This window comes from Pleurodeles waltl, chromosome 1_1 (assembly GCF_031143425.1).
Source record: "Pleurodeles waltl isolate 20211129_DDA chromosome 1_1, aPleWal1.hap1.20221129, whole genome shotgun sequence".
Classification (NCBI taxonomy): domain Eukaryota; kingdom Metazoa; phylum Chordata; class Amphibia; order Caudata; family Salamandridae; genus Pleurodeles; species Pleurodeles waltl.
The window spans coordinates 883,801,676-883,814,113 of NC_090436.1; positions in this window are offsets into that span (position 1 = coordinate 883,801,676).

The following is a 12,438-nucleotide window of genomic DNA, read 5'->3' on the forward strand; positions in this document are numbered from 1 at the left end:
CTCAAACGAAAACCAGCCGGAGCGTGACCACCACCGCTGAAGTGTTGCAACGCAATGAGAAGAAGAAATGATTCCCCTTATATACCCCTAGACAGGAAGTGATAAAACAGGAAGAAGTAACACCACCATCTTGGCTTGGGAAGGAGCTATAGCTAAAGATAGAAAATATACTCTTGTATAAAAGGAACAGGTGCATGCAGGGAAGAAGGGAAGTGCATGGCATGCTGGGAAGGAGAAGGCATGCTTCAAAATCAAGCAGAAGGAAAAGAAAGGCCCTGAAGGCGTGTTGCAGGTGAGTAATGTTAGGGGGGAGGGCCCAGATACCCCACAGCAATGTCTGCGTTGCGCGCCGTGCGCGGCGAGGACCGTGACCCAATTTTGGGCCTCTGGCCGCGCTGCTCCCCGATAATAGCGCGCGGCTGGAAAAAAGGGCCGCGCGGGCACCGCGACCCTTGACCCGGACCGCGGTCTCCCTCGCGGCCCGGCACGGAGACGCCGCGGCCCCTCCCGCGGTTCGGCCGGGAGGCGTCGCGGGCCACCGCGGCGCAACAGCATCTTGCTCACAGTATACTCACCTGTTGGTCTGGAGGCCCATACAGCAGTCAGTACTGGGGTAGGACCCCATCCACTAGTCTCTCCAACTCCGCCGAGGTGAAGGCAGGGGCCCTTTCCCCAGTCACACGAGCCATGGTCGGTTCCAGACACAGGTCACAGAAGCACTTCTCCTGTTGAAGGTCAGGTAGCAAGTGAGTACACAGCTAGAAAATGGTGGTCACGTCCGCGGCGGTGTGTACCGTCACCACCGGCGTACATCACCATTGGCCAGTGTACCCTATAGGGCCAAATGATAACCAATGAGGAGTTGCACAGCGGTTCTCTACCACCTTCCGCAACGGCACACAACGTCAGAGGAATTACCTCATTTCCACCAGTCACTCCATACAGGACAGGCAGACGCCATTTCGGTGGGGGGGATGAAGGCCATGGATCCTAACTGTGTCACAGTACACAAATGCACCACTTGGTCATCTCCAACAAATTACTGTTACAATCACAACATGCATTGAACTGTAGTGGTTGGAATGTAGAGAGAATGACCACCTGCTCACTCTTTTGCCCCCTAGATTGCAACCGCTGTGGATCAATAGGCGATGGAGACATACCCACGTGTACAGACCCCTGGTGGGCCTGGCAACAATGGAGGACACGGACATTATCCTCACCTGTACACTTGACAGGGCCACAATCACGGAGCTGTGTGCCCAATTGGAGCCTGACCTAATCTCTGCTATCCGTCACCTCACCGGGATCCCCCCTCTTGTGAAAGTGCTATCAGTGCTCCATTTCCTGCCAACTGACTCCTTCCAAGTGACAGTGGGCTTGGCAGCAGGAATGTCAAAGTCAATCTTCTCAATAGTGCTGACCAGAGTGTTGCCTACCCTGATTAAACACATGTGCAGCTACATCATCTTCCCCCAGGTGGAGGATTTGGCCACAGTGAAAGCTGATTTCTATGCAATGGGACATATCCCCAACATTATTGGTGCTATTGATTAAACACATATTGCAGTTGTTTCCCCCCCGGCAAAATGAACAGGTGTTCAGAAATCGAAAGAGCTTTCACCCCATGAATGTGCAGATGGTGTGCCTGTGGCAGCAGTACATCTCCCATGTCAATGCGAAGTATCCTGGGTCTGTGCATGATGCTTTTATCCTGAGGTATAGCAGCATCTAAAATGTGATGGCCCAACTCCAGAGGCACAGGGTGTGGCTAATAAGTGAGCCCTGGTTCCCACCAAGTATATGTTGGTGTTGGGTATGGTGTGGACCCTAAGAGTTAGTGTGTGGCTAACCTTAGTCCCTCCATATTTGCAGGTGACTCTGGTTTCCCCAATCTCTCATGGCTACTGACCCCTGTGAGGAATTCCAGGACAAGGGCTGAGGAATGTTACAATGAGGCACATGGGTGAACAAGAAGGATTATAGAGAGGACCTTTTGCCTCCTGAAGGCAGATTTCGTTGCCTTCATCTGACAGGTGGATTCCTGTGCTACTCACCCAAGAAGGTCTGCCAGATCATTATGGCATGCTGTATGTTGCACAACCTTGCCTTGTATCACCAGGTGCCTTTTCTGCAGGAGGAGGAGGCTGGAGATGGCTGTGTGGCAGCAGTGGATCCTGTGGACAGTGAAGATGAGGAGGCAGAGGATGAGGACAACAGAAGTGCAATTATACGTCAATACTTCTAATGAGACACAGGTAAGACAGTGTTGATAAACATGTAGTTGACAGTTTGATGTGTGACATTGTCACTGGCAGGCTGTGTATTCCTACTTCTTTCACTGTACCCTTTGGCATCTCTTTTTGCAGATGTTGGTTCCCCATTATTGCTCCTGGTGTGTTCAGTGCACCTAACTACAGGTCTTCCCAATGTAAACATTACTGTACAGTTGAATTGCAATGTTTAAACTTTGTTAAACGAATACATACTTGAATCATTTGACATACTCCATACTTGTATTTTTTAAAAGGGTATTTATTTAGGTGCTAAGAAGTAGAGGGGCAAGTGCAATGGCCTGGGGTGATGATGGAGGAAAGTCCATATTAGAGTCCAGTCTATTTGTATCACAGGTACATTGTCCAAGTGGGCATAGGAAGGGGAGCAATGGCAGTTCAAGGTGGACAGGGTGACGGAGTGGGGCACAAGGGTGACATTCAGGAAAGTCTTATTTCCTGGCAGGGGTCTTGGCAATAGTCTCTGGCTTCTGCCTGGATCGCAGGGAACGTTTGTGGGGTGGTTCTCCTTCTGCAGGGGAGGGGTGCTGGTGGCCTGTTTTTCCTGTGGCGAGCCTCCTGTCCAAAAGCGGCAGCGAAGATGGAGGGCTGTTCGGTGGTTTGGCTAGTGTCAGGGGCCCGTGGTGTGCCACTGTCTCCCTCATAGTCTTGGCCTTGTCTGCCAGAATAGAGACAAGGGTGGTGTTGATGTCCTTCAAGTCCTCGCTGATCCCCAGGTACTGTCCCTCCTGCAGCTGCATGTTCTCCTTGTCAGAGTCACCAGATCCTCGGGGTCTGTGCACGTACCCAACATGTCCACCACTGAACAGCTCCAAGACTCTGATAGATAAATCACAGAGACTGAGAGAGTTCAAGAGGGGAAGAGGGGATTAGGAAGGGAACAGCTGGGAAGGAGACCTGTAGTAAGAAAAAGGTTAGAACACACAATATGAAAATTATATCTCCTGAAATCAATACTAGACTATGATTCTAAGCCTAGTCACTCTGAAAACATGAACAATCTAAGAGTTAAGTTTAAAATTACTAAGTTTTAAGATGGCCGGATGCCTGTAGGGGAATCAAGATGAATTAAATGAAAACTTTCTTATTAAAGTACTTTCCTTTACATGAGAATCAGAAAAACATTCTGACTAAATTTTAAACCATTCATATAAATCCTGTTTTGAGAATGTATACTAGGACCATACAATATTGCATCTAGAAACTCTGGCCTTCTGTGTACTCTTAAAATGTTTCAACACAAATTGCGCATATTGCAGATATATATATATATATGTAGTAAACACCATAAAAGGATTGTGCACCATGAATAACACAATATGGATTCAGGAAACAAATCACATAACTTGTCAACTCGAATATTACATAATAAATATCTTAGAATAGTGGCATACAATAAACAACATGAAATAAACTCCAGGAGAGAATCGTGTGTCTTGCCGATTCAAGTGTTACCATGTAAAATACCAAGAAATGGTAGCACGCAATGAATATCAAAGTCAAATCATCATTAATCGAATTGCGCGTCTTGCCGATTCGTAAAACACGATGTAAATGTCAAGAAATAACAGCTCACAATAAATAACAAGATCAAAGTACAATGAAACGAATTGCGCTTCTTTTGCCGATTCTTAAGCCACCATGTGAATGTCAAGAAATGGTAGCGCGCAATGAACAACAAAGTTAAATCCTCATGAAACGAGTTGCGCATCTTACCAATTCGTAAAACATCATGTAAATGTCAAGAAATAGTACTGCACAATGGACAACAATGTTTAAACACCATAAAACGAATCACGCGTCTTGCCGATTCTTAAGCCACCATGCCAATGTCAAGAAATGGTAGCACGCAATGAATAACAAAGTCAAACATTTATGAAACAAATCGCGCTTCTTGCCTATTTGTAAACTACCATATAAATGTCAAGAAATGGTAGCGCACAAGTAATCTGTTACTCATTTAAGAATTAAATCAAGAATATGAAAATTCTCAATAACGGTGTCAGGACAGTCCAACCACCGTCTTATCGCCTGGAACAATGATCACCAATGAAGGATGAAGGGCAGAAGACTGGAAGATCCAAATAGGCCGCCGGGACAGGAGCTCAGGAAGAAGCTGCTGTTCTGCACAGGGACCTCTGAATAGTGAGCACTGGGAGTTGGGCTGGCTCTCTTTTATAGAGTCTTGGCCCAGCCCAGAACCACGCCCAGGCATGTTGCAGGGAAAGTCTCTGGAAGGCCCTGGAAAGGGGCCACACCCTAACACACTCTGAAAACCTGCAGCAATACATTGCAAAGGAACAGTATTTGTAAGCATATTGAAAATAAGTTTTCAGGATTGAACTCTGCAATGCAAAAGGTTAAACCACAACATATCAGCACAATGCATAAATTACTTTGTTTTGAGAGTGCTGGGTTTTTGCATTATTGTTACCAATAGAGCGCGTACTGCTCTGGTGTTGACACTCCTGCAACTTGTCCAGTATCTGGCCGAGCGTATCCTGGGAATGTTGGTATGCTCCCAGGATCGCAGTGAGTGCCTCCTGGAGAGTTGGTTCCCTGGGCCTGTCCTCCCCCTGTCGCACTGCAGTCCTCCCAGCTTCCCTGTTGTCCTGTGCCTCTGTCCCCTGAACCGTGTGCCCACTGCCGCTGACCCCAGGTCCCTGATCGTCCTGTGTTTATGGGGTGGCCTGAGGTCCCTGTAGTGGTGGACATAATACTGATTGACGTGTCCTGGGGACAGAGGTATGGGCCCGCTGGGTGGGTGCAGTGGTGGTGTTTCCTGAGGGGGGAGGCTCTGTGGTGGTGTTAGACTGTGCCTGGGGAACCGACTGTCCGGAGATCCCTGATGGGCCAGGTTGGTCATCCAGATCCAGGTGACCAGAGCTGCTGTCATCACTGTGGGCCTCTTCTGGGGGGGGACTGGATGTTGCTGTCACCTCTTCACCAGTGACAATGGGTGGGTTACCTGTGGGGATGTAAATGCAGTGTTATTGTTTCTGTGTGTGACATATTGTGCATGGGTGGGTTGCCCTCTATGGTTGTTACTGCCTGGCAGCTTTGCTTTGTGTTAGTTGTTATTTGGTGGGCTAGGTGATTGTGTCTAGTGTGCATGCAGTGGTGATAGGTGTCCATGCAGGTCTGTGAGGGGTGTCCATGCATTGGTGTTCCATGCGGGTCTTGCATTGGGATGAGTGAGATATGATAGTGGGGTGTGTGGGAAGTGGTGGACTGATGGGAGTGAGGGTGATAGTGGGGGTATGTGATGGCATGCAGTAAAGGGGGTGATAGTGATAGAGAGTTGACTTACCAGAGTCCAGTCCTCCTACTCCTGCCAGGCCCTCAGGATGCATGATTGCCAAGACTTGCTCCTCCCATGTTGTTAGTTGTGGGGGAGGAGGTGGGGTCCACCGCCAGTCCTCTGTACAGCAAGCTGATGGCTTGCTGCTATGGAACGCACCTTTCCACATAGGTCGTTACAACCCTTCCCGATGTCATCCCTTGTTCTGGGGTGCTGTCCCACGGCGTTGACCCTGTCCACGATTCTCCGTCATAGCTCCATCTTCCTAACAATGGATATCTGCTGCACCTGTGATCCAAATAGCTGAGGCTCTACCCGGACGATTTCCTCCACCTTGACCCTCAGCTATTCCTCAGAGAATCTGGGGTGTTGTTGTGGTGCCATGGGTGTAGTGTGAGTGGTGTGGGTGAGGGTGTGTAGGCTGATATGTTGGGGTGTGTGATATGAGGTGGGTGTGTGGTGTATAGGTGATGGTGGTATGTGGCTCTGGTTGTGTGAGTGCTCTTGCTGTCTTTCTCTGGTGGCACTTGTTTATAGTCGTAAAAGGTTGTGGGTAATGTGGGTGTGTGTTTATATTGGTGTGGGTGTGGTGTGTGTATGTGTGTCAGGTGTGTGTAGTTTGAATTGTGCAATGTGGTGTTGTTTTGTTTGAGTATGCGTATTTTGAGCACCAATGGTTTACCACCATTGAATGTCCTCCGCGGTGATTCGTGGGTCATAATGTTGTTGGAGTAGTTCTCTTGCCGTAACGGTGTGGGTTTGGATACCGCCACTTTATCACTGACCTTTGGGCTACCGGACTTGTGTGTGTGGCTGTATAGTGACGGATTGGTTTGTGTGTGTCATAATATGATTGGCGGTTGGCCGCCGCATTATGTTGGCCGCAGTCAGAATGGCGGTAAGCGGGATTTACCGCCAATGTCATAATGAGGGCCAGAGGACCCACCCTGGAGGATAAAGACATCAAACAACTCCTGAAAGAGGTGCTGCACCTGTAAGAATGAGAGGATGTCCGCCCACGTGGAGGTGTTCAAGCAAGAAAAAATATGAGACTGCATAGAGTACTGTCAGGGGCTGCATGAGTGGACACTAGCAGTTATGTGTAAGCCTTGTCTCAATAGTTTCTGGGGTGGGATGAAGAGGGGAATATTCGACTGGACAGGCTCCATGGGGTGGGCCGTCTTGGTGGTAATAACACATTACCACTGGATATTTTAGTGTGTGTCCATGACTTCCAGATGAAGGAGGAGATTGTCAGGAATGCTAGGGATGCACACATAATTCCCTTTCAAAATCATAATGTGGCATTGTTCAAGAACTTCTTTGCAACCACTGTACAACACCAAAGGGGCTTTAAGCTAATCACTGACTACTCGCAGAGTGAGGAGGTCTCTTATAGTGGGGGTCACCTATTTCAGATTATCTTCTGATGAGAAGTCCAACTTCATCAAATCAGAACACTCTCTAAAGCTCGCTGAATTTTGGATCTTACTGATGCAGACTCTCAAAGATCGCCTAGGAGATCTGGCAGGGTGCTGCCAACCACACTTACCAGTGACAGCAATCCTCCAGGACATGGAGTTGGTCATGCCCAGACCCTGGTACAATTATGCAGGAGTGGAGAGCAGCCCTGGACGAACTATCTCAGGAGACCGGCTGAGCTGTATGGATGACAGCCAGTAAGACATTCATGAGAACGCCAATTGTGCAAAAGGACTCCCACCCTGGAAAAAGGGGTTTATGTATGTGTGGTTTGTTGGTTTAGAGGGTTGCTGAGGGTGGCTGGCCACCAGGCTGATTTCGAGGGTCCCAGGATGAGGATCTCAGTATTGTCAGAGTTGAGCTTGAGGCAACTGTTGTGGAAATTCGTCTTGCCAGTTGTGGGGTTTTCAGTCAGTGAGATGATCAGCTTGTTGTCATCGGCTTAGGAGATGATGTTCAGCCCCTGGTTCCTGATGATGGATGCGAGCTGGGCCATGTAGATGTGAAGAGTGTAGGGCTTAGGGAGGAGCCTTGTGGAACCCCACAGCTGATCTCAATAGGTTCTGACAGGTGAGGTGGGAGTCTGACTCTCTGTATTTTGTCAGACAAGAAGGAGCATATTCATTGTAGGGCCTTTCCACGGATGTCAGCTGCATGGTCTGGAGCAGAGGGTGAGGTGCGGAACCATGTCTAAGATGACCGACAGATCCAGCAGGATGAGGGCTGCTGTATGGCTGCAGTCAAGGAGCAAGCAGATGTCAACTGCTGTTGCTCCTGAAACCCGATTGGGAAATGTCGAGGATGGTAATGTCCTCGATGTGCTTACAGAGCTGTGTGTTGATGGCGTTTTCAATGACCTTGGCTGGAAAAGGCAACAGAAAGATGGAGCAGTAGTTCTTGAGATTCAGGGGATTGGCTGTGGGTTTCTTCAGGAGTGGGCAGACCTTGGCGTGCTTCCAGTCCTCGAGGAAGGTAGCTGTATCTATGGATCAGTTTAGGGTGTGGTGGAGCTCTGTTGCAAGGGAGGTGTTGGCTTTATTAAAAAATGTGGTGAGGACAGGTGTTCATAGGGGCTCTAGAGGGGATGTTGCTCTTGATGGAGCAGGTCTTGGCCGTGCTCAAGGTGGTCCAGTGGTGCAGGATCTGTGACCATTCAGAGGGTGGGAGCTGGGGATTTGTTGGAGGGCTCAGAACGTCTTGGGGTCTAAAGCTGTTGCATATGTATTTGATTTAGAGTTGGCGAGTCTGTCGCAGATGGAGGGATATTTGCCTGATGGGGTTTGGCAAACTCTTTGACCACGGTGAAGAGCTCTTTGGTGTTGTGAGCAGTGGCGCTGATACGGTCCTGCAGGGCAGCTTTCCTGGTGGCTCTGATGAGGTGGTAGTGGAATTTGATGGCAGCTTTGATAGCCTCAAAATCTTCCAAAGATTTGCTGTTTCTCCATCTTTTCTCTAGCTGTCTGCAGGTGTGCCTGGAGTCCTGGAGTGTGGGGGACTCGCAGCTGGCCTTCTGGATGTGGTGTTTAGCTGAGGTCTTATGGAGAGGTGGTATGGTGTTGGCGCATTCAGCGATCCGTTGGTGGAAGTTCCGTGCAGATATGTTAGCATGTGTGGTGAGAGGCAGGGGAGACTTGCGGAGGGTGTTGCCGAGCTGTTCTTCAGTGATCTGGTTCCATTTTCTGCCTAGTGCTTGGAGTACGCAGAGGTGGATGGTCCGTGTGGTGATGGTGAAATGAATGCAGTGGTGGTCAGTCCAGTCAAGCACGGAGGCATTGTTGATGGTCATGTTGTTGCTAGTGGAAAAGATGGCATTGATTATGTGTCCCGCGATGTATGTTGGCGAGTTGACCAGTTGCTTTAGTCCTGTTGTGGTGAGGTTATCGAGCAGGGAAGCCGTGTTGGTGTTGTTGCCGTAGTCAATGTGGTAGATGAGGTCACCGAGGAAGACGTAGTTGGTGGAGGCGAGAGCATGGGGAGAAATGATGTTGACGATGTAGTCGGTGAAGGCTGGGTGGGGGGAGGGTGGCCTGTAGATGAGAATGCAGTGAAAGGTAGACTTGGAGGTGGCATGTATCTGGAAATGGAGGTGCTCTATGCGGGGGGTTGGTTGTCAGACGGAGGATGGATTTGTGTGCGAAGTGATGTGGGGTAATTAGCAGTGCATGGTGAGGGCAGGAGTTATAGTTACCCTAGGGTACGAATAATGGTTACTTGAGATACCTGTAAGTGGTGAACTTCTGTTGTTTTTAGAGTTTAAAACATTGAGGCCCATGTTTAAAAGAAATTGACAGAGCACCACACTGTGCCAAAATTGGCAGCGCCACACTGTCATTTTCATAACGCAGGGAAGCACCATAGTTAACTGAATATGGCGCACCCCTGTGTTGTCCCATGGGCTAGATTAACTGCAACCTACTCCTAAACAAGTGAAGGTAGACTCAACCTCTTGGCAACAGTACTGGCTTCTAGTTGGGGTGTGTGGTAGTCTTAAAGATTAATATCCTGTCCAGTGTTTTATTTGTGTTACAGTCCCTTCCACTGACCCCCTCCTATTAACTTGCTGCAGATTTTATACAGAGAGGTCAATAGGTTTGTGTGGTAAAGTAGGAGGCTCAACATGCGTCACTGCCTCAGCTGTAGACCAACAGCAGAGGGTGGGCTGGGAGCCCATAACATCACACAGTACATCCAGGCAGCGCAGCTTAGGTTTATGGTGGACTGGGGTTGAGTAGCAAAGGAGAAGCACTGTTACTTCATGGATCAGGCCGTAGAGGGGATGCACTTCTAGAAGTGCCCTTGGCTATCCTGAAAGCACAGGGCATGGGGACTGTACATTTTCCTCATAACTAGAGCTACGGTTAGTAGTCTGGGATGGGGTTGCGGTGCACATTGGGTTAACGTAATACCCATTGCTGGTGAACCATCATATTCACTAACCCTGGGCCTACAACCCTATCATTTCCTCTGGTGGCATGTGGCGGTCTGTTAAAGAATAGGCAATCTTTTTGATACGGAAGGTATTATCCCCCTCCCTTCAATAAAAGGTGAGTATAATGTCCCTAAATCTGACCATACACATTATTTAAAGATTAGATACAGGGTGACCAAAGCTCATCAATGTAGAGCACAGCAGGAAAATATAAAGTTCCCCCACCAGGTGAAAGCAAAAAGCTTGTCCCACCAGGTGGAAGAACAGAGCATTCCCTTGCTTGCACTCTCGGGCAGGGAAATGCATTAATTGATCCCACCCCATGGGAGCAAAAGGAAACTGCTCCTGCAGGGTAGGACTGATGCTGCCTTCTGCTCTACCCTACATGGGTTCAAGCAGGGGAGTTGGCAGAGCTGCATGGGCCCTGCCAACCAACAGTTTTAAACAAGAGACTGACTGTGAGGCACCAGGATACCCCACTTTTTAAAAAAAGGACTAGTTGTGGCATGCCCTGGGTGGTCAGTGGGGCAAGTCACTTTCAACAAAAACATGACAGCTACTGCAGGGAGCCAGTGAGGCTGCAGGGGCCCTGGGCTTCCTCCCACACTCCCCTATGAGGGCAGACTCTGAGGTGACCCAGTGGGCACCAGGGTACTCCACATAAAATAAATGTAAATAGTTGTGGCATGCCACAGGTGGGCACCAAGGCACTAGGGTATTTCACTTTATTATTAAAAAAAGAATATACCAGTGGACCTGCAGGGCCTAGGAACTTGCCCTGCAGCCCAAAAATAATAGTAGTGTGGGGAGACCCAGTTGGGCGCCAGGGCACCATGTAAACAAAAAAAACAAATGCTGGCTCCTGCACAGCCTCATGAAATGATGCCGGAAGCCCTGCATGAAACCGGGACACCCAAAATATATATTTTTTTTAAATGAATAATAAATGAGTGACCACAGCCATTCATTTATGATTCACTGCTTCTTCATGGAGGGCTCCATAATGCCCTGGGAAAGCTATGAAGTTATATTTTGTTTTTAGTGATGTCCATAGATAGGGCAGGGACATCACCAACATTTTATGTGTTGTTATAGGTGGCTGTAGGGAGTTCTGAAGCCACCCAGCAACACTACAAAAAAAATATAAGTCTTCTGGGCCATTGAAACCCCAGGAGAATTTAACAAATTTTACAAAAACATTTCCCAGGGTGGAGCTATTGCTGTAGAGCTGGGATTGTATTGCCACGTAGGGGCTGGTTGTATGGCTGTAGTTTATTTGGTGCAGTGTATCCAAAAACTGCAAGGACTTTATGTGGTTGCTTTTTCATTATTAGATTTTTTAGGGGTGTAAAATGTTTAAAAAAATAGAACTAAGAGACATTGTTTTTACTTTTTCTTAGGGAAAAATAATATATTCATGACTATTTATTTTCACATTTTTCAATCCAAAAATGTAATAATAAGAACTATGTAAAAACCACAGATGTGTAGTTTCATAAAACATTATAAAATGTGTTCAATAAAACAACAATAATAACCATTGTATGGTATGTATTATTGAAATATACATTTGATTGAACATATGGCAAATTTTTGAAGAACAATGATATGTTTGCTTTTTATATAGGGTGTTGCATACTGGGTTTTGGGTGGTGTGTAGGGGTTGGCCACAGGACTCAAACAAAGCCAGGCCCTGCTGCCAATCCCCTACTGCGCAAGACCAAAGGTTTGGCTTTATGTATGGTAATAAAATATTACTTTACATTAAGAAATTCACTGAAAAAACAAAGGCTAAAGTAGTGTTATAGTCAGATGAAATGTTCAGTAAGAACATAGGAGCATTTTAAGAGCCCCTAGCACCACTGGAGCGTCACTTTATGTGACACTCCAGTGGCACTAACCTCTGCTCCACATTTACAAGGAGTTTTTTTGTGGCATTACGCCTGCTTGTAAATATGGGCCTTTCTGGCACAGTTTTCTTCATCAGAGGGGTGTGCAATGGGTGTTGCTGTGGGTGTGCCACAGCAACAACTATTGCATTTTGACACTGCCTCAGATTTATGAGATTTTGTAAACCTGAGGCAGCCCCAGGGTGGCATTAGCAAGTCGCAGCGAGGAGGAATACTTTTATTTCTCTTTGTTTTTTGCTTTTTCTGTGCTTGCTGCAGGAGGAATACCTTTATTTCTCTTTGTTTTTTGCTTTTTCTGTGCTTGATGCATGCTGCAGAAAGCAGCACGCATAGAAAGAGCAAAATGCCAGACATGATTGTTTATGTGTGGGAAGGTGTCCCGTCCTGTCCATAAACAATCATTTCAAAATGATGCTTTGGCACTTATGTTTGTGTGCTACATTCTACAGCACACACAAAAGTGCCAAATTGCCATTAGTGATTGTATATGTGCAGGAAGGGACGCCTTCCCACACATAAACA